The 24,055-nt window shown below is 42.6% G+C and overlaps 1 pseudogene across 1 annotated transcript in view; it reads left to right on the top strand.

The window, feature by feature from the left end:
* The window catches only part of LOC311141164 (poly(A) RNA polymerase GLD2-like), a 70,095-nt pseudogene extending 46,379 nt beyond the window's left edge, over positions 1-23,716 (top strand). The window contains exons 9-11 of the transcript in view: positions 23,022-23,107; positions 23,499-23,528; positions 23,645-23,716. The product of the transcript in view is annotated as a poly(A) RNA polymerase GLD2-like (transcript). The remainder of the gene's footprint in view (positions 1-23,021; positions 23,108-23,498; positions 23,529-23,644) is intronic.
* Positions 23,717-24,055: the final 339 nt, after the last annotated feature.

Here is a 24,055-nt window from a genome sequence, read left to right as displayed (position 1 = left end):
AAAATGTTTTAAGCCGCGTCAGATAGTATTACCTACACATACTGACCAGCGCAAATAGACAGAAGCGTGCTATATGGCAGACCAATCCGAACTCATCTCTCAGCATGTCCAGCCCACTCATTATCTCAGCCAATCATGGCTAGCGGGATAGTTGCGGTCTTTTTCTGTGGCTAAACCAACTAGGCTCATAATTTAACAATTAATTAGTATTTACAGATGGCATACAAGTTTGTTATTAAGGCACATGGAAGTTCACATGTTCCTGAAGGCATTTCTGCCCAAAGACGCATTTTGATTCTAAAAAAGTTTACGTTCAAATGCCTCTCCTGTGAAGTAGTGACGCGCGACATACGCCTAGTTTCATGAAACGAGTCACATATGGGAAGCCAGTGGAGGTTGAACAGCACTGGAGTGATGTGCTTATGGGGGGAGGTGTGGGTGAGCACAGTTCTGGACACATTGTAGCCTTCTTAGCAGATGCGCCAACAAACAGGGCATTACAATATCCAGACAGGATGAGAGAAAGGCATGGATGATTCGCTCTGCTGCAGGCTGTGATAACATAGGTAGTAACCTGGCAATGTTACGTAGATGGAAAAATTTAACTTGGTCACACTTTTGATGTGGGCCTCAAACGGGAGCTGACTGTCAAATATCACACCCAGGTTGCGAAGCTCACTGGAGGAGAGGATCTTGACACCATCAGTATTGAGCCTGTAGCTGCTGATGTTGTTTAAGGGAAATGTAACTGCTAGACACTATTTGGGGTGTTTTTCCAGTCTCCCTACATAATTTTGATTGATTTCGGTTGAATTTCCGCCCCAGGAGATTGCACGATCAAACTAACAGCGAGTACGGACATTCAATCTCTCCCTATCCCAGTCTGCTGTCCCCACTTGCTTCAAGATGTCCACAATTGTTCCTGTTCCCAAGAAAGCAAAGGTAACTGAACTAAATGACTATCGCCCCGTAGCACTCACTTCTGTCATCATGAAGTGCTTTGAGAGGCTAGTTAAGGAACATATCACCTCTACTTTACCTGACACCCTAGACCCACTTCAATTTGCTTAACGCCCCAATAGATCAACAGACAATGCAATCGCCATCGCATTGCACACTGCCCTATCCCATCTGAACCAGGACTCAGGAGGGAAAATTAAAAACAAGTAAGTTATTTTGCTGTCGGTAGCTAGCTAGCAATATATAACCTCTCTTTTTACACAAGGAGGTGTTGTTCAGTACAGTACAATTTGGTGATCGATTTGGCCATAACGAGGCTTGCTAGTACCACTACAAGCCAAACTAGCCAAGTTTAGCTAGCTAGCTGTGTTTGCTATAGCTAAAATGTCCTGTAGACTAACATTATAGCTAGTTAGCAAACTAGCCTAGCTAGTCCCAGTGCCTCTCATTAGAGCAAAACTGGATAAATGTTTTGGTGATGATGGCAGAGAGTAAAATAATGACTTTGGCTTTATGACTCATATTAGTCTTGGAGTAACTATACCTGTTCATTTTAGTCTTGGAGTAACTATACCTGTGTGCTGTAGCTAGCTAGCTAACGTGTGTCTGTGGGATGTCTCATATTCGACACCCTGCTGCTACAGTAGGAATACAGACAGTACACAATGATTGCCCATGACTGTCTAATAGCATTTTCATCTTTCTCGCGCAGACAATACTACTTGGCTACAAAGAAGTTGATGACTCTCAAGAGGAGATGTGAAAGGTCCCATAACAACAATCTCACTGCACCACCCAAACACACCACGTGCTAGTATTCCATTTGTAGAACTGTAGTATTTATTATAAGCGTTAGTGGTATATTTTTCTTCTAGTGCCTTCAGAAAGTATTGATACCCCTTGACTTATTCCACATTTTGTTGTGGTACAACCTAAATTCAAAATAGGTTAAATATATTTTTTTTTTCTCACCCATCTACACACAATACCCCATAATTACAAAGTGAAAACATGTTTTTAGAATTTGTTCAGAATTGATTGAAAATGAAATATAGAAATATCTCATTTACATACACTACATGGCCAAAAGTAAGTGGACACCTGCTCATTGAACATCTCATTCCAAAATCATGGGCATTAATATGGAGTTGGTCGCCCCTTTGCTGATGTTTGGGGATCGGTGTTCCAATTCATCCCAAATGTGTTAGATGGGGTTGAGGTCAGGGCTGTGTTCAGGCCAGTCAAGTTCTTCCACACCGATCTCGATCATTCCTGTATAGACCTCGCTTTGTGCACGGGGGCATTGTCATGCTGAAACAGGAAAGGGCCTTCCCCAAACTGTTGCCACAAAGTTGGAAGTACAGAATCGTCCAGAATGTAATTAATTGTATGCTGTAGCGTTAAAGATTTCCCTTCACTGGAACTAAGGGGCCTAGCCCGAACCATGAAAAACAGCCCCAGACCATTGTTCCTCCTCCACCAAACTTTACAGTTGGCACTATGCATTGGTGCAGGTATCTCCTGGCATCCGCCAAACACAGATTCGTCCGTCAGACTGCCAGATGGTGAAGCATGATTCATCACTACAGAGAATGCATTTCCAGTGCTCCAGAGTCCAATGGCGGCGAGCTTTACACCACTCCAGCCGACGCTTGGCATTGCGCATGGTGATCTTAGGCTGTTCCGCCATGGAAACCCATTTTAATGAGGCTCCCAATGAACAGTTGACGTTGCTTCCAGAGGCAGTTTGGAACTCTGTTGCAACCGAGGACAGATTATTTTTACCCGCTACGTGCTTCAGCACTCGGCGGTCACATTCTGTGAGCTTGGGTATCCTACCACTTCGCGGCTGAGCCACTGTTGCTCCTAGACGCTTCCACTTCACAATAACAGCACTTACAGTTGACCAGGGCAGCTCTAGCAGGGCAAGCATTTGATGAACTGACTGGTTGGAAAGGTATCATCCTATGATGGTGCCATGTTGAAAGTCACTGAGCTCTTCAGTAAGGCCATTCTACTGCCAATGTTTGTCTATGGAGATCGCATGGCTGTGTGCTCGATTTTATACTCCTGTCAGGAACGGGTGTGGCAGATATAGCCGAATCCACTAATTTAAAGCGGTGTCCACATACTTTTGCATATTTAGTGTAAGTATTCACACCCCTAAGTCAATACTTTGTAGAAGCTCCTTGAACAGCTATTACAACTGTGAGTGTCTGGATAAGTCTCGAAGAGCTTTCCATACCTGGGTTGTGCAACATTTGCCCATTTTATTATTTTCAAAATTCTTCAAGCTCTGTCAAACTGGTTGTTGATCATTGCTAGACAACCATTTTCCGGTCTTGCCATAGATTTTCAAGTAGATTTAAGTAAAAACTGTAACTCGGCCACTCAGGAACATTCACTGTCTTCTTGGTAACCAACTCCATTGTAGATTTTGCCTTGTGTTTTAGGTTATTGTCCTGCTGAATGGTGAATTCATCTCCCATTGTCTGGTGGAAAGCAGGCTAAACCAGGTTTTCCTCTAGGATTTTGCCTGTGCTTAGCTCCATTCCGTTTCTTTTTTTTATCACCACTCCTTAACGATTACATGCATACCCATAACATGATGCAGCCACCACTATGCTTGAAAATTCGGAGAGTGGTACTCAGTAATGTGCTGTATTGGATTTATTTATATTTTTGTATAAAAAAATATTTGGGTACTTTTACCCCTTTTTTCTCCGCCAATTTCGTGATATCCAATTGGTAGTTACAGTCTTGTCCCATCGCAGAAACTCCCCTACGGACACAAGAGAGACTAAGGTTGAGAGCCATGCGTCCTCCGAAACACGACCCTGCCAAGCCACACTGCTTCTTGACACACTGCTTGCTTAACCCGGAAGCCAGCCGCACCAATGTGTCGGAGGAAGCACCATCCAGCTGGCGACTGTAGTCAGCTTGCAGGCGCCCGGCCCGCCACAAGGAGTCGCTAGAGTTCGATGGGAAAAGGAAATCCCAGCCGGCCAAACCCTCCCCTTAACCCGGACGACGCTGGGCCAATTGTGCGCCGCCTCATGGGTCTCCCGGTCACGACCGGCTGTGACACAGCCTGGGATCTAACACAGGTCTGTAGTGACGCCTCAAGCACTGCCTTAGACCGCTGCACCACTCGGGAGGCTGCTGTATTGGATTTGCCCCAAACACAACACTTTGCTTTCAGGACAAAAAGTTAATTGCGTCGCCACATTTTTTGCAGTATTACTTTAGTGCCTTGTTGCAAACAGGATGCATGATTTGGAATATTTTTATTCTGAACAAGTTTCCTTATTTTCACTCTGTCAATTAGGTTAGTATTGTGGAGTAACTACAATGTTGTTGATCCATGCTGAATTATCTCCTATCACAGCCATTAAACTCTGTAACTGTTTTAAAGTCACCATTGGCCTCATGGTGAAATCCCTGAGAGGTTTCCTTCCTCTCAGGAAACGGAGTTAGGAAGGACACCTGTATCTTTGTAGTGACTGGGTGTATTGAGACAAATGGATATTCAATGTCTGCTTTTTTATTTTTACCTTAGGTGCCCTTCTTTGCGAGGCATTGGACTACCTCGCTGGTCTTTGTGGTTGAATCTGTGTTTGATATTCACTGCTCGACTGAGGGACCTTACAGATATTTGTATGTGTGGGGTACATAGATGAGGTATCCTTTCAAATATCATGTTAAACACTATTATTGCACACAGTGAGTCTATGCAACTTATGTGACTTGTTAAGCAAATGTTTACTCCTGAACTTACTTAGGCTTGCCATAACAAAGGGGTTGAATACCTATTTAATTAATTTGTTAAAAAAATGTAAAACATAATTCCACTTTAACATTATGGGGTATTGTGTGTAGGCCAGTGACAAAAATATTCAGGCTGTAACACAACAATGTGGAAAAAGTCAAGGGGTGTGAATACTGTCTGAAGGCACTGTATATCATACATTGCTATACAGTAAATGTTCCTGGATACTGCTGTGTAACATCACCTCGGTCTCCAGAGCAAATAAACTGTCTTGAATACAAGCCATGTCTACTTATTTGCTTCATTAGCTAGGTTTCCATCCAATTGGCGACAGATTTTCATGCAAATATTTTAAAATATGCATAAAGAAAATATGAAAATTTTCCCTCCAGTGGTGTGTTTCCACCAAACTGACACCGCCATTTCTCGCATAATACATTTTACCGACACAAAAAGATCCCACCATGTCAAATGAACAAATTATCTGTAGGCATTTATTTGTACCGAAACGTCCTGTTTTGATCACAGCTGTCGTGATTTTTAAAAAAAAATACGTATGACTTTACACGTGGCTAGACAGACTAATCTATTGTTTTATTTAAACATGTTTACATGCCAACAAATGTACGTTTAAATTACACACCAACTCCCTGCATCATTTGTTTTAGCAGTAAGATTGAAGCTAGTTTATCCAAACACATTTCATGAATATCACAATGAATTGATCCAGAAGTTGAAGTCAAAACTTCATTGCTTTCTGATGCAGCTGGAATCATTTATTCACTTGTCAATACACTTGAAAAACAAAAAGATGATATAAAACACCATTATATTCATATGTACAACAGCTAGCAATACCCCCCCTTCCCCCTTTTGCACTTAGAACAGCCTCAATTCATCAGGGCATGGACTCTACAAGGTGTCGAAAGCATTCCACAGGGATGCGGGCCCATGTTGACTCCAATAGAGTACTACAGTATGACCCATAAAACCTAGAGGTCAAACAAGGAAATGGTTCCAGTTGTTTTTCCACGATTCATTTTCCTTTATAGGGGATTTTAGAAACACTTAAAGTAAGATATGTGTTTCGTGTAGGCTTACCCTGGCGTGATGTTTTGATAACCATGTAAATCTCTCTAGGACAAGGTGACTTCTGTCAATATATTTGCCTGCATTTACCACACAAAAAAGAAATGCTAATTAGCTGCTAATGTGGCTTTCGTAAAGAACTACAAATGCCATTACATTTACGTCATTTAGCAGACGCTCTTATCCAGAGCGACTTACAAATTGGTGCATTCACCTTACAATATATATATATATTTTTTCTTCTTTGGGGTTGGGTAAGGGGGTGTTACTTTATCCTATCCCAGGTACAGTGGGGGAAAAAGTATTTAGTCAGCCACCAATTGTGCAAGTTCTCCCACTTAAAAAGATGAGAGAGGCCTGTAATTTTCATCATAGGTACACGTCAACTATGACAGACAAAATGAGAAAAAAAAATCCAGAAAATCACATTGTAGGATTTTTAATGAATTTATTTGCAAATTATGGTGGAAAATAAGTATTTGGTCAATAACAAAAGTTCCTCAATACTTTGTTATATACCCTTTGTTGGCAATGACACAGGTCAAACGTTTTCTGTAAGTCTTCACACGGTTTTAACACACTGTTGCTGGTATTTTGGCCCATTCCTCCATGCAGATCTCCTCTAGAGCAGTGATGTTTTGGGGCTGTCGCTGGGCAACACAGACTTTCAACTCCCTCCAAAGATTTTCTATGGGGTTGAGATCTGGAGACTGGCTAGGCCACTCCAGGACCTTGAAATGCTTCTTACGAAGCCACTCCTTCATTGCCCGGGTGGTGTGTTTGGGATCATTGTCATGCTGAAAGACCCAGCCACGTTTCATCTTCAATGCCCTTGCTGATGGAAGGAGGTTTTCACTCAAAATCTCACGATACATGGCCCCAATCATTCTATTCTTTACACGGATCAGTCGTCCTGGTCCCTTTGTAGAAAAACAGCCCCAAAGCATGATGTTTCCACCCCCATGCTTCACAGTAGGTATGGTGTTCTTTGGATGCAACTCAGCATTCTTTGTCCTCCAAACACGACGAGTTGAGTTTTTACCAAAAAGTTATATTTTGGTTTCATCTGACCATATGACACTCCCAATCCTCTTCTGGATCATCCAAATGCACTCTAGCAAACTTCAGACAGGCCTGGACATGTACTGGCTTAAGCAGGGGGACACGTCTGGCACTGCAGGATTTGAGTCCCTGGCGGCGTAGTGTGTTACTGATGGTAGGCTTTGTTACTTTGGTCCCAGCTCTCTGCGGGTCATTCACTAGGTCCCCCCGTGTGGTTCTGGGATTTTTGCTCACCGTTCTTGTGATCATTTTGACCCCACGGGGTGAGATCTTGCGTGGAGCCCCAGATCGAGGGAGATTATCAGTGGTCTTGTATGTCTTCCATTTCCTAATAATTGCTCCCACAGTTGATTTCTTCAAACCAAGGTGCTTACCTATTGCAGATTCAGTCTTCCCAGCCTGGTGCAGGTCTACAATTTTGTTTCTGGTGTCCTTTGACAGCTCTTTGGTCTTGGCCATAGTGGAGTTTGGAGTGTGACTGTTTGAGGTTGTGGACAGGTGTCTTTTATACTGATAACAAGTTCAAACAGGTGCCATTAATACAGGTAACGAGTGGAGGATAGAGGAGCCTCTTAAAGAAGAAGTTACAGGTCTGTGAGAGCCAGAAATCTTGCTTGTTTGTAGGTGACCAAATACTTATTTTCCACCATAATTTGCAAATAAATTCATTAAAAATCCTACAATGTGATTTTCTGGATTTTTTTTCCTCAATTTGTCTGTCATAGTTGACGTGCACCTATGATGAAAATTACAGGCCTCATCTTTTTAAGTGGGAGAACTTGCACAATTGGTGGCTGACTAAATACTTTTTTCCCCCACTGTATTCCTTAAAGAGGTGGGGTTTCAAGTGTCTCCAGAAGGTGGTGAGTGACTCTGCTGTCCTGGCGTCGTGAGGGAACTTGTTCCACCATTGGGGTGCCAGAGCAGCGAACAGTTTTGACTGGGCTGAGCGGGAACTGTGCTTCCGCAGAGGTAGGGGGCCAGCAGGCCAGAGGTGGATGAACGCAATGCCCTCGTTTGGGTGTAGGGACTGATCAGAGCCTGAAGTTACAGAGGTGCCGTTCCCCTCACAGCTCCGTAGGCAAGCACCATGGTCTTGTAGCAGATGCGAGCTTCAACTGGAAGCCAGTGGAGTGTGCGGAGGAGTGGGGTGACGTGAGAGAACTTGGGAAGGTTGAACACCAGACGGGCTGCGGCATTCTGGATGAGTTGTAGGGGTTTAATGGCACAGGCAGAGAGCCCAGCCAACAGCGAGTTGCAGTAATCCAGACGGGAGATGACCAAGTGCCTGGATTAGGACCTGTGCCGCTTCCTGTGTAAGGCAGGGTCGTACTCTCCGAATGTTGTAGAGCATGAACCTACAAGTGACTTGGTGTATAGCAAGAATAGCCTAGAACTGAGCCCTGGGGGACACCAGTGGTGAGAGCACGTGGTGCGGAGACAGATTCTCGCCACGCCACTTGGTAGGAGCGACTGGTCAGGTAGGACGCAATCCAAGAGTGAGCCACGCCGGAGATGCCCAACTCGGAGAGGGTGGAGAGGAGGATCTGATGGTTCACAGTATCAAAGGCAGCAGACAGGTCTAGAAGGACAAGAGCAGAGGAGAGAGAGTTAGCTTTAGCAGTGCGGAGAGCCTCCGTGACACAGAGAAGAGCAGTCTCAGTTGAATGACCAGTCTTGAAACCTGACTGGTTTGGATCAAGAAGGTCATTCTGAGAGCGATAGCAAGAGTTTGCTAAAGACGGCACGCCATGATGATCTGGACGAGACTGCCGAATTGAGGCAAAGGTAAGAATCTCTGAATTAACTATCTAATGTTAGCTAAATTTAGTCATTAATAAATTGGCTACATTTCTTGAAATTGACAATTCTGTGAACTGTCTTGTGGAAGTTTTAAATGTACACAATACCTGTTAGCAAAGGCATCAGCTAGAGATGACTTGCAGGGATTTGTAGTCTTGCATGATGTCTACTTTGACGCTAATTTGCCTTTTCAAATCTAAGAGTAAATAGAGCCGAATATATTGATAAAAGTCACCTTGTCCGAGAGAGATTTACATAGTTATCAAAACGTCACGCCAGGGTAAGCCTACACGAAAAATTGCCTTTATTTGAAGTGTTTCTAAAATTCCCAATGGGAAAAATGGATGGTGGAAAAACGATTGGAACCATTTCCCTGTTTGACCGCTAGTTTTTATGGGTATTATGACACCTCCACTGTGGGGCTCTATGCTTCCCACAGTTGTGTCAAGTTGGCTGGATGTCCTTTGGGTGATGGACCATTCTTGATAAACACTGGAAACTGTTGAGCGTGAAAAACTCAGCAGCGTTGCAGTTCTTGACACAAACCGGTGCTCCTGGCACCTACTACCTACCATACCCTGTTCAAAAGCAATTAAATATTTTGTCTTGCCATAGCCTCAGAATGGCACACATTCACAATCCATGTCTCAATTTTCTCAAGGCTTAAAAATCCTTCTTTAACCTGACTCCTTCCTTTCATCTACACTGATTTGAAGTGGATTTAACAAGTGACATCAATAAGAGATCATAGCTTTCACCTGGATTCACCTGGTCAGTCTGTCATGGGAAAGAGCACGTGTTCTTAATGTTTTGTACACTCAGTGTATACCACAGTTGTGAGCATACTAGGCATTCTATGTTATACTACAACATCAGTCTAACTGAATATGGATGTTGTGTCCGTTGAATGTTCCAGGCAGGTTACAAAATTGTATTTAGCTGGTGAACCTCTTCTTGTGTTGGATAATGGCAGCTGGTTTAGCAGGTGTTGGCGCTGTGGCGATGTTCTTCACCACCCACTGCTTCGACCTCTTGCAGAACATTTTTATGTACTTCAAGACTCCTGGAAAGACATGAATATTGATCATGAAGATGTGTAACCATACAATAAACCATGTTCATCTGTAAACAAAAGGTTACAGTAGACTGGTATGTGTTTTGTTATTCAGTCAATAATGGGATTTTGAGATGGGCTATTAGCAAAGGTGAAACGTTTGAGGGGGGGTTGACTTGTAGACAGTCTAGTCGTGTATCGTTGTGTATGAGCACCTACAGTTGTGCTGTTGAGTAGACAAACACTGCCAACAATAGTGAATAGGCTAGAAGAGTATACTAACAGGCCCTCTCCCCCATGCCAAAGAACTGACTGCAAGGGTGTGAAAAGTTTGAGGATCACTTGACTTGTAGACAGTTTAGTGTATTAGTGATTTTGCTTTCTCAAGGGTATTGTGCTTTCATAAATACCTTTGGCTGTCTTGGCTTGCTTCAAAGTCAGATGATGTTGAACTTGAGATTTTTCCAGGATGAAATCTTTCATCCAATGGGTCTACAGGCTCTGTACTACTAAAGCTGGTGTCAAGGTCATCGTCGTCGGCAGCAGGATTAGTCTATAGGACGCACAGTAGTCAGTGATTAGCCAACATTGTACTACTTTGTCCCATCAATACACACTCAAACAAGCACACTCAAACAAGCGAACTCAAACAAGGTCCTATATCCACCCACCCCCCTCATCTCAATAGATCATGCATACTAACCGTCACACAAAATACCCACCCCCAACAGACACCAGACAGTCACCCACACTATCTCCTCCTTACTAATACCTAATTTTCTCAAATTTTGACTTCAAGCCTTGCATGAACAATCAACTACGCCTCCATAATACAGAAAACTACAGTAGAAGTTGTAGCCTACTTGAAAACACACCAACTATGACAACAAGACACGGACCATGTTTATGCCTAGTGCCAGTTTATTTATTTGCTCATCGTGGAAAGATTTAGTAGATTTTAGTAAGATCTTAGAAGGTGACTTACACTAGTTCCGGTGCTGAGCTTGATTTTGATGCCGCTTCATTGTTGATGAGATTGGACTCTAAATAGAACACATTACGTTAGTCACGTTAGCTAGCTAGCTAACGTAACCTAATGAAGCTAATGTTAGCTTGCAAAGTTGCTAATCACATCGCAGATAGCAGCTGGCTAATTACATCGATATGCTTTAGAATTTCTAGCCAATGTATTATGAAAGCTAGCTAGATTCTGGTTTTGATAAATATATTTAGCTATGTAACTTTAGCTACATTCCCTCAGCTTGACTACTTTTCTGCTGTGCTGATCGGATGCCTTTCTTTTTTGAAGTGAAGGGGAAAATCAATGGAATCGAATCACTTTTCAACGTTCGCCGACATGGCAACTCCATCAGTTATGACTTCAGTTCCGTTTTGAAATCCTCTGGCTGAATGTTCTGGATACAAGCACAGGCATTTTGATATTTCTCATATCAATTGGATACACCTCCACGAGGTGGTTCTCCATGTCCTGAAATTGCTATGAATTCTGGATATTGTGGTTTGCTTACATCCAGGAAATGTAGCTTACATTTACATTTACATTTTAGTCATTTAGCAGACGCTCTTATCCAGAGCGACTTACAGTTAGTGAATACATATATATTTTTTTTATACTGGCCCCCCGTGGGAATCAAACCCAAAACCCTGGCGTTGCAAAAGCCATGTTCTATCAACTGAGCTACATCCCTGCCGGCCATTCCCTCCCCTACCCTGGACGACGCTGGGCCAATTGTGCGCCGCCCATGAGTCTCCCGGTCGCGGCCGGCTGCGACAGAGCCTGGATTCGAACCAGGATCTCTAGTGGCACAGTTAGCACTGCGATGCAGTGCCTTAGACCACTGCGCCACTCAGGAGTACAGTCCTTCTCAGTAGCTGGCCCGTTTCTACCGGTGAGATGCAGAAACACTTGTATTTGTGTGATAATTAGATTTAGTGATACAATTAGAAACTTTTATGATGCATATGTTACTGTATGTTAATAACATATTGATGGACATACATAGTGAAATAGAGCAGCGGTGAAATTTTTCTTTAATGATGGTGCCAGTGCCAGTCAGGACGACCTCTGTATTTTTGCTGAGTGTCATCAGCATAAAAGTGAAAGCCCAGTCCGTGTTTCCTCAAGATCTTTCCCAGTGGCAGCATGTAGATACAAAACAGTAGTGGCCCTATGACCGAGCTTTGAGGGACTCCCTGATGGACCACCACTGTGTCTGACCTACTAAGGCAGAGGGCTACAAACTGGGAGTGATCAGTGTCTGACAGGCCCAGGAGCTTCTCCGTGCGGTCCAGCAGAATGGCATGGCTGACCGTGTCAAATGCTGCACTGAGGTCCAGCAGTAGGAGGATGCTGGCAGCCCCAGTCAGCATTCATGAGGAGGTCATTGGTGACCCTTACCAAGGCACTGTCAGTGCTGTGTCTAGCTTTGAAACCCGACTGGAAGGGCTCGAGTAGGTTGTGAGTGGCCATATGGTGTTGGAATTGGCTGGACACAGCACGTTTTTTGTAGCTTACTCAGGAAGGGGAGGCTGGAGATAGGCCTGTAGTTCTGGTGTTATGTTTTCAATTTTGCTTTGGAAGAAGCAAAGGTGTTGATTGCACCGTTCTGGGGAGGCCCTAGGTAGTAGAGTTGTTTACAGGTCCTTATGGTTGCTGCCATTTCTGAATATTGTGGTCCTGCCTTTGGTCTAGTAGATGGTAGAGGAGATTACATGAGATGAGGATCTAGGAAGATCTAGCTAGGTTGGTATTTGAATCCAAACAATTAGCTAGATAATTGGAGAAGAGAGGTAGCCAAATACAGGGCTGCCAACTTTTGAAGAAAGCTTAGAGTGAGATTTGCTATGTGAATTTCATTGCCCCCTGGCACAACCCCTAGAAGGTATTTATTTATTTTATCCACGGGTCAGGTGTATTCAGGATGCTTTGAACACTCAAAATTCTAAGACTTTGTTACTTTGAGATTTTTGGGGGATGAAATTTAAAGTATGCTAATATTATTTTTAGGTGGTTTGGCACAGTAATGAAATGGGGAGACAGGCAAATGGGCTAAACCGTGGGAAGGTTGGAAGCAGGGATTGAACCTTGGTCTCAGGTGGAAAGTTGTATTCGACACATGCCGGGGACTGTTACCACTACACCAAGGCTCTGCACGGGAAATACTGCTATTAAAGGTTGATGGCATTGGGTAACCAAATCATAGATTGCAGTCTCATTGCTTTCAAGGTAAGGATACAAACATTTTGTAATTTGGGTGAACTCTCTCTTTAAAATAGGGATGGAATAAAATCCTGCTTGCTCTCCAGGAGGGTTGGCCATCTATGTTTCCCAAGTGCTGGGTGTTTGAAAAATGTCTTATAACAATAAAAATCACCCAACCTTCAAGAAAAATCTAATGAATATCAATATGCAGGTACCTGGTTTATGCCTGCTAGTTGGACATCCTTGCCATCATCTTACTCTACATAGACAAAATATGATGTGTTTATGCGTTGTGAGTCCCCCTACCATCTCTGCCTAGCATGTGCACAATAATAAAATGTTAACAATTATATTTGAGGCCTGGAGCATTTAATATCCAATGCTTGTTTGTATGACTTATTCAAAACTGTCCATAAATGGCTGCAAAAATACCTAGACTCATATAATTAATTTTCAAAGACAAGTAGGCATATCAGATTTCAAATATGTGATTACAGTGGCAAAATTGGGAAGAAGCGGGATAATAAAATAAGTGTGGCGAACAAAAGTAGTGTTCTTGCTGACAAGCACACGAATTACCCTATATTTTAGCTCATTGTTAAGAATGAGAATTATTCCACTGATCAGGTAAGTAAAGTAAATAGATAATAATATCTCCTGAAGACAAGACGACCCTACACCCTAACCAAATTATTTTTCTAACTTACACTTTTGGATTCACAATCTGTTTGACAAAATTATTTTCATAGTTACAAATCGGTAGGTCAGTCTGCTGCCTTTTCGTTGTCACAGCCTAAATGACAATCACCAAATGACGGGACTAATGCAAGTGTGGATTAAATCGACTTTAGTACATGCTGTCAAAAGGCTGCATTCTGCAATAGGGACGGGAGTAACAGCAACCTAATTTTGTTGACAACATTGTATATAAAACAGCCCTACACTGTAAGACTTTTCTGTAATTTCAACAGAAAAACACTGTAGGATGCACAGTATAATACCATAAATGTGTTTTACAGCATTCATGCTGTAGATTGCACTACATTATGGGTACAATGCTGAAAAATACTGTTATTAACTTTAATTCGGAAGCCTCCTGTAAGAATTACTCTAACGTATTTCTTTACAGTAATAGTTTATACATACTGTAGATTCAAATTATCCGTTTCAGGCGGCAACCTCATGCTGTCGGGTGAGACACATGAAGCTCAGACTACTTTAGTAAATATCTTCTTGAAGCGGCTGTGAAGTGGAATAATATTTTCAGCAGCTGCTGGGTAGGTACTTGCCTTGTTTATTAGCATAGTTATTGCTAGCCAACGTTGAATTACTGCATGTTTCCTTAGCTAACCTAGCTAGATAGCTGGCTAACGTTTGCCAGCTAGTTAGCTCAAGTTGACAAAAGCAATTTCGGTCTGCTCTAAATTGCTCGTAGATACAGTTGAAGTCGGAAGTTTACATACACCTTAGCCAAATACATTTAAACTCAGTTTTCCACAATTCATTGTCCATTTGGAAGACCCATTTGCCACCAAGCTTTAACTTCCTGTCTGATGTCTTGAGATGTTGCTTCAATCTATCCACATAATTTTCCTTCCTCATGATGCCATCTATTTTGTGACGTGCACTAGTCCCTCCTGCAGCAAAGCACCCCCACAGCATGATGCTGCCACCCCCGTGCTTCACGGTTTGGATGGTGTTCTTCGGCTTGCAATCATCCCCTTTTTCCTCCAAACATAACGTGGTCATTATGGCCAAACAGTTCTATTTTTGTTTCATCAGACCAGAGGAAATTTCTCCAAAAAGTACGATCTTTGTCCCCATGTGCAGTTGCAAACCGTAGTCTGTCTTTTTTATGGCAGTTTTGGAGCAGTGGCTTCTTTGTTGCTGAGGGGCCTTTCAGGTTATGTCGATATAGGACTCGTTTTACTGTGGATATAGATACTTTTGTACCTATTCCTCCAGCATCTTCACAAGGTCATTTGCTATTGTTCTGGGATTGATTTGCACTTTTCGCATCAAAATACGTTAATCTCTAGGAGACCGAACACGTCTCCTTCCTGAGCGTTATGAAGGCTGCATGGTCCCATGGTGTTTATACTTGCGTATTATTGTTTGTCCAGATGAACGTGGTACCTTCAGGTGTTTGGAAATTGCTCCCAAAGATGAACCAGACAAAGAGGCACTGATTTTGATGGTAGGCCTTGAAATACATCTACAGGGACACCTCCAATTGACTCAAATGATGTCAATTAGCCTATCAGAAGCTTCTAAAGCCATGACATCATTTTCTGGAATTTTCCAAGCTGTTTGAAGGCACAGTCAACTTAGTGTATGGAAACTTCTGACCCACTGGAATTGTGATACAGTGAATTATAAGTGAAATAATCTGTCTGTAAACAATTGTTGGAAAAATTACTTGTGTCATGCACAAAGTAGATGTCCTAACCAACTTGCCAAAACTATAGTTTGTTAACAAGAAATGTGTGGAGTGGTGGTTGAAAAACAAGTTTTAATGACTCCAACCTAAGTGTACGTAAACTTCCGACTTCAACTGTTTCTAGCTGTGCGACCTATAAAAACATCACTGAGAGAATATTGTGATTATAGGCTGTATCGCAGCCTCTGAATGCCATAGAGAATACATTGAAAGCAGATTTGTGACCGTTATTACTACAGATTTCAAAAGATGACCCATCTTTTTTTCGGATTGACGGGCCGCATTTTACACACAAACCGCGTTGTGGGCCGAACTCGCGACCCGCTAAAGCTGATGCGAATGACCAGTGCACTATATTGTATCGAGGTGCCTGCCGACCTAAGGTGCTGTGCCACTGGTCAGCTATAGCCTAACACATTGTCGGCGGTGGAAACTAGTAACGTGGCGTATTTTCCCCTCCCAGGATTCTACAGTATTTCAAGTAGGATAGCAGCCTACACAAGAAATAACTAATATTGGTAGCCATCTAGATGTCACTGTGATATATTCTACTCAATGGGGAGAGCATAAATTGTTAAAACACTGGGACAGAGTTCTCCTTAGCTGTCACAACCCTGTGTTATTTGGTTCACTTGGCTCTCATCTGCGCGACATAAATAATTGTTTTGTAGGCCAGGATTGTCCATATTGCCACTCCCTCTAACCATTTGTTTAATTTAAAAAACATTGTTCCATAATGTTACAATATTAGCTAAACCTGTTCACTTTACCAGTAGTTTGTAAACATTTGGTGGCACAGCTAGAAAGAAAAATCTTGAGTCTGGTCAAATAATCTATGATATTGTGTAGGCTATAGCAATGTTGTATTAGTTTGCTAGGGTTTGAAATAGGTGTATCTACAGTGGGGAGAACAAGTATTTGATACACTGCCGATTTTGCAGGTTTTCCTACTTACAAAGCATGTAGAGGTCTGTAATTTTTATCATAGGTACACTTCAACTGTGAGAGACGGAATCTAAAACAAAAATCCAGAAAATCACATTGTATGATTTTTAAGTAATTAATTTGCATTTTATTGCATGACATATGTATTTGATCACCTACCAACCAGTAAGAATTCTGGCTCTCACAGACCTGTTAGTTTTTCTTTAAGAAGCCCTCCTGTTCTCCACTCATGACCTGTATTAACTGCACCAGTTTGAACTCGTTACCTGTATAAAAGACACCTGTCCACACACTCAATCAAACAGACTCCAACCTCTCCACAATGGCCAAGACCAGAGAGCAAGACGCATGTCCAGGCCCGTCTGAAGTTTGCCAATGACCATCTGGATGATCCAGAGGAGGAATGGGAGAAGGTCATGTGGTCTGATGAGACAAAAATAGAGCTTTTTGGTCTAAACTCCACTCGCCGTGTTTGGAGGAAGAAGAAGGATGAGTACAACCCCAAGAACACCATCCCAACCGTGAAGCATGGAGGTGGAAACATAATTATTTGGGGATGCTTTTCTGCAAAGGGGACAGGACGACTGCACCGTATTGAGGGGAGGATGGATGGGGCCATGTATCACGAGATCTTGGCCAACAACCTCCTTCCCTCAGTAAGAGCATTGAAGATGGGTCGTGGCTGGGTCTTCCAGCATGACAATGACCCAAAACACACAGCCAGGGCAACTAAGGAGTGGCTCCGTAAGAAGCATCTCAAGGTCCTGGAGTGGCCTAGCCAGTCTCCAGACCTGAACCCAATAGAAAATCTTTGGAGGGAGCTGAAAGTCCTTATTGCCCAGCGACAGCCCCGAAACCTGAAGGATCTGGAGAAGGTCTGTATGGAGGAGTGGGACAAAATCCCTGCTGCAGTGTGTGCAAACCTGGTCAAGACCTACAGGAAACGTATGATCTCTGTAATTGCAAACAAAGGTTTCTGTACCAAATATTAAGGTCTGCTTTTCTGATGTATCAAATACTTATGTCATGCAATAAAATGCAAATTAATTACTTAAAAATCATACAATGTGATTTTCTGGATTTTTGTTTTAGATTCCATCTCTCACAGTTGAAGTGTACCTATGATAAAAATTACAGACCTCTACATGCTTTGTAAGTAGGAAAACCTGCAAAATCGGCAGTGTATCAAATACTTGTTCTCCCCACTGTAGCTGTCTTATTTGTATTTGTTCAATGCCCCAATTGATTTCATAAACTATACGGAGCCCCATGAGGAACACCTGATGCTGCGCTGACTTCTCTCTCCTGGATGCTTTCTGGCCCAAACTGTCGTATTGTGTGTTTCACCTCCTCTGGACCCGCTTACCCCAAACAGAGTTGCCCCTGATCATAGATCGGGCTGCATCACAGCCTGGTATGGCAACTCCACCATCGCGGACCGCAAGGCGCTTCAGAGGTTGATACACGCAGCCGGACGCACCGTTGGGAGCACACTGCCTGCCCAGGTGTTGCAGGAAGCCCAAGAAGAACATTAGGGACCTCAGCCATCCGAGCCATGGCCTGTGTTCCCCGTTTCCATTACTCAGACGTGTTTGGCACAGGAGCGTTATGGCAAAAACTGGAAGACTGGCCAATAATTTCTACCCCAAGACCATCAGACTGCTGAATAGCCACCACTACCTATTTTACTTTAGATTTGTAATGATTCTCTTATTTGGTTACATATGTGTTAACTTCTTGTTACTTCTATTGTCAATTCTGTTGTTAATGTTGTTGCCAATTTGAACAAATGTATTTTATGTACAAATGTGTTGTTTTTCTTACAATGATAGAGGTTTTGCTCTGTATGTTAAATTGCAGGTGCAGATGCTCCGATTTCAAAACGATTTGGAGCACAGTTGAAAAGTTAACGCACTGAATTCATTAGAAAAATAAAACCAGTACTCTTCAATGCATGAGATACAGTGAGGGAAAAAAGTATTTGATCCCCAGCTGATTTTGTACGTTTGCCCACTGACAAAGACATGATCAGTCTATAATTTTAATGTTAGGTTTATTTGAACAGTGAGAGACAGAATAACAACAAAAAAATCCAGAAAAACGCATGTCAAAAATGTTGTCAATTGATTTGCATTTTAATGAGGGAAATAAATATTTGACCCTTCTGCAGAACATTACTTAGTACTTGGTGGCAAAACCATTGTTGGCAATCACAGAGGTCAGACGTTTCTTGTAGTTGGCCACCAGGTTTGCACACATCTCAGGAGGGATTTTTGTCCCACTCCTCTTTGCAGATCTTCTCCAAGTCATTAAGGTTTCGAGCCTGACGTTTGGCAATTCGAACCTTCAGCTCCCTCCACAGATTTTCTATGGGATTAAGGTCTTGAGACTGGCTAGGCCACTCCAGGTCCTTAATGTGCTTCTTCTTGAGCCACTCCTTTGTTGTCTTGGCCGTGTGTTTTGGGCCATTGTCATGCTGCAATACCCATCCACGACCCATTTTCAATGCCCTGGCTGAGGGAAGGAGGTTCTCACCCAAGATTTGACGGTACATGGCGCCGTCCATCGTCCCTTTGATGCGGTGAAATTGTCCTGTCCCCGTAGCATAAAAACAGTGGGGATGGTGTTCTTGGGGTCATAGACAGCATTCCTCCTCCTCCAAACACTTTCACCCAGTTCTCCTCTGAATCATTCAGATGTTAATTGGCAAACTTCAGACGGGCCTGTATATGTGCTTTCTTGAGCAGGGGGACCTTGCGGGCGCTGCAGGATTTCAGTCCTTCATGGCGTAGTGTGTTACCAATTGTTTTCTTGGTGACTATGGTCCCAGCTGCCTTGAGATCATTGACAAGATCCTCCCGTGTAGTTCTGGGATGATTCCTCACCGTTCTCATGATAATTGCAACTCCACGAAGTGAGATCTTGCATGGAGCCCCAGGCCGAGGGAGATTAATTTGTGTTTCTTCCATTTGCGAATAATCGCACCAACTGTTGTCACCTTCTCACCAAGCTGTTTGGCGATGGTCTTGTAGCCCATTCCAGCCTTGTGTAGGTCTACAATCTTGTCCCTGACATCCTTGGAGAGCTCTTTGGTCTTGGCCATGGTGGAGAGTTTGGAATCTGATTGGATTGATTGCTTCTGTGGACAGGTGTCTTTTATACAGGTAACAAACTGAGATTAGGAGCACTCCCTTTAAGAGTGTGCTCCTAATCTCAGCTAGTTACCTGTATAAAAGACACCTGGGAGCCAGAAATCTTTCTGATTGAGAGGGGGTCAAATACTTATTTCCCTCATTAAAATGCAAATCAATTTATAAAAATTTTGACATGCGTTTTTCTGAATTTTGTTGTTGTTATTCTGTCTCTCACTGTTCAAATAAACCTACCATTAAAATTATAGACTGATCATGTCTTTGTCAGTGGGCAAACGTACAAAATCAGCAGGGTATCAAATATTTTTTTCCCTCACTGTATAAGAGGTGTGGCGTGTGAGCGTGAGAAGAGGGTCAAATGCACGTGTCTCTTGGCCAACACGTGAGAGTTGGCAGCACTGCCAACTTCTTCTTGGAAAAATTGTTGGAAAAAGTGAAATTTGGAAATAGAGCTGCACCTCTTGAATTTTGAGAGTTATTTGACAAAGGTAAGTGTCATAGAAACTGCAGAATATGCTCGTTCTGATACTATATACAGTGGGGAAAAAAAGTATTTAGTCAGCCACCAATTGTGCAAGTTCTCCCACTTAAAAAGATGAGAGAGGCCTGTAATTTTCATCATAGGTACACGTCAACTATGACAGACAAAATGAGGGAAAGAAATCCAGAAATCACATTGTAGGATTTTTTATGAATGTATTTGCAAATTATGGAGGAAAATAAGTATTTGGTCAATAACAATAGTTTCTCAATACTTTGTTATATACCCTTTGTTGGCAATGACACAGGTCAAACGTTTTCTGTAAGTCTTCACAAGGTTTTCACACACTGTTGCTAGTATTTTGGCCCATTCCTCCATGCAGATCTCCTCTAGAGCAGTGATGTTTTGGGGCTGTCGCTGGGCAACACAGACTTTCAACTCCCTCCAAAGATTTTCTATGGGGTTGAGATCTGGAGACTGGCTAGGCCACTCCAGGACCTTGAAATGCTTCTTACGAAGCCACTCCTTCATTGCCTGGGCGGTGTGTTTGGGATCATTGTCATGCTGAAAGACCCAGCCACGTTTCATCTTCAATGCCCTTGCTGATGGAATTATGTTTTCACTCAAAATCTCACGATACATGGCCCCATTCATTCTTTCCTTTACACGGATCAGTCATCTTGGTCCCTTTGCAGAAAAACAGCCCCAAAGCATGGTTTCCACCCCCATGCTTCACAGTAGGTATGGTGTTCTTTGGATGCAACTCAGCATTCTTTGTCCTCCAAACACAACGAGTTGAGTTTTTACCAAAAAGTTATATTTTGGTTTCATCTGACCATATGACATTCTCCCAATCCTCTTCTGGATCATCCAAATGCACTCTAGCAAACTTCAGACGGGCCTGGACATGTACTGGCTTAAGCAGGGGGACACGTCTGGCACTGCAGGATTTGAGTCCCTGGCGGCGTAGTGTGTTACTGATGGTAGGCTTTGTTACTTTGGTCCCAGCTCTCTGCAGGTCATTCACTAGGTCCCCCCGTGTGGTTCTGGGATTTTTGCTCACCGTTCTTGTGATCATTTTGACCCCACGGGGTGAGATCTTGCGTGGAGCCCCAGATCGAGGGAGATTATCAGTGGTCTTGTATGTCTTCCATTTCCTAATAATTGCTCCCATAGTTGATTTCTTCAAACCAAGCTGCTTACCTATTGCAGATTCAGTCTTCCCAGCCTGGTGCAGGTCTACAATTTTGTTTCTGGTGTCCTTTGACAGCTCTTTGGTCTTGGCCATAGTGGAGTTTGGAGTGTGACTGTTTGAGGTTGTGGACAGGTGTCTTTTATACTGATAACAAGTTCAAACAGGTGCCATTAATACAGGTAACGAGTGGAGGACAGAGGAGCCTCTTAAAGAAGAAGTTACAGGTCTGTGAGAGCCAGAAATCTTGCTTGTTTGTAGGTGACCAAATACTTATTTTCCACCATAATTTGCAAATAAATTCATTAAAAATCCTACAATGTGATTTTCTGGATTTTTTTCTCTCAATTTGTCTGTCATAGTTGACGTGTACCTATGATGAAAATTACAGGCCTCTCTCATCTTTTTAAGTGGGAGAACTTGCACAATTGGTGGCTGACTAAATACTTTTTTTCCCCACTGTAGAAATCAACATGTTTTACCTGCATGTGACTCTGAAGGAGGATTTGATAAAGTGATGCTCCTTTCCCTGCATCTGTCAATTACAAGATGCGCACATCTCTTCTATGAACAATTTGACAACTGATAGGCCTAATATTGTCACTCATCAAATTATTTAATCTTGTCTATAGGCTAACTCTTATGTGTGAAATCAGTTTCGGTATAGTTTAGGTGTAGTTTCTATGGGCTGGCTGTGCAGGCTGACTGGCATTGTTTGTTTCCCACTCATCAACTTAGAGTCAAGGATAGGTTTTGTATTATTCTAAAGGCCTACTACAACACATAGCATGTTTTCCTTACAATAAATTTGATTAGTAGTAGAGTTACAGTAAATAAAACAGTCCCGTAAAGGCTTATTTTTTACGAAGTAAAACGTAAAATATAATGGTATCAACCTGCAAGGTGTGTGGTCAAATTATTTGCTGCTGATAAATAGGCATAACACAACCTGATCATTACACTATTGTCTTTCTAAATTAAATCAACCCCTTCACCCTCCTTATCATTCAGTTAGGCCTAATTTAAATTAAATTGTGAAGTAAGATACACAATTATCGCCCATTCATCCATTTGTCATTCATTCAGTGAGGAGAGAGAGAGACGCATTAGCGCCTGGCTGGGTACCAATGACCTACAGCACATTGTCTTGGCGGGTTTAGTTGGAAATAGGTGTGAAAAAAACTAAATACTTTTCTGTTTGTGATTTCAAAATTCTGTCAAATGAGCAATGTAAAATACAAACATGTAGGAAAAGTAAAGGAAGGAGCAGGACACACACAGCTTTTTTTGTGGTCTTTATTTTCATTTTACTAACAAAATCAAACGTCAGGGGCCGTTGGCCTATGGCGGTTCTAGTGTTAAACATTATGAACAGAATTTATTGGATCACTCGCATACAATAACACAACATCTGCATATAATGACAGCTTGTGCTCATCTGAACCAGAATTTGGCCTTACAGTAGACGTTGATATGGCAAATCTCCTTTAAGCCCAGGAAGCAGCCATTCAACTTGCCATTCACCAGCTTTTCAAGCTTAATAATGTGAAAATACGTTTGTTACTCACCAAATATGGAGTTTCGATTAGCAACTATCGTCATTTACTGCCGTCACAGCTGGTATGTACTCTCCTCTCTCCTCCCACTCCCCCTCTCTCTCTGGTGTCATGTTGCTGTCTGAGGGACTGCAACAGGTGGAAACTGACCTTTTGGCAGCATTGCTGGACGCTCCGAGAAACTCTGAATGATCTCTGAAGTTTATGCCTACAGTACCATACCATGTCATACAGAACACACACACACACAGATGTCTACTCAATCTCACAACACACTCCCTCTCCTCTGTTCCAGGTGGGATAAACAGGTGATCTCGGTGCGAGGCCAGAGCTCTGTCCAAGTCAAATAGTCTAGAGTGGAGAGACAAGTTCATCTGTGTGGTAGGCCACACTAGACCTGACTAGTCAATCACTGCTAACCATGACACTGACACCTAGCTGCCTCCCACACAGTTGTGAAGTAACTGTGTAAAAACAGTGTTATTACCATGATGTAATTTCCCCCCTTTTAGATTATCTTCTTATATTGAAGCCTAGGGGCTAGAGACTTATGCTACAAAACATGATTGTGCAATACATGCTGGTGCAATACATCTGGTTCTTGCTAAATCAGTGTCAATGTTTAAACGCGGTATCTGTCCCAACTGAAATGTTGTCTCTTCATTGTTGCTCTCTCAGAGCCGTTTAATGGCACCAACACAGCCAGGATGGTCCATGAGAAGGTTAAGTACATCTGCTAAATGGCATATTATATTATTTATATTATATTAAGTTTGATGCCATCAAAGCACAGTTTGCTGAGGTAGACTTAGGGAACGTTTCACTGTGGTTGTTTTCCTTCCACATTGTAAATCCACCATTTTTATTTGAGAGCCTGGGGCATCCCAAATCTAACCCCACCCCTCTCACTCTCTCTAGTCAGGGCAGATGCTCCAGCTGAGAAAGGATCTCAACTTCATCCTGCCACTCAGAAACACCATCCAGAGATGAGGAGGAGGAACTGAGAGTGACTCGGCTGTAGAGAGGAAATCTGCCTGGTCTGTCCTGGGCCTGGGCCTGTCCTGGGTCTGTCTGCTGGGTTGTACAGTCTCCGTCTCCTTCCTTGTACAGTCTCAGTCTCCGTCTCCTTCCGAGCCCTACCATTCAGACTCTTCACGTTCTCCTGACTGGAATATTTCTAGGATATTTTATTTCAGCTCATGAAACATGGGACACTTTACATGTTGCGTTTATATTTTTGTTTAGGATCTATTCATCTGTTCATTTAATTTCTCTAAAGCAATCTCTTTAAATATGGTGTACCTTTAATTTGAATTTGATCGGCACAAG

The sequence above is a fragment of the Coregonus lavaretus genome (assembly GCF_964263955.1).
Source record: "Coregonus lavaretus genome assembly, chromosome: 14".
Classification (NCBI taxonomy): Eukaryota; Metazoa; Chordata; class Actinopteri; order Salmoniformes; family Salmonidae; genus Coregonus; species Coregonus lavaretus.
This window is presented reverse-complemented; position numbering and strand designations above follow the sequence as displayed.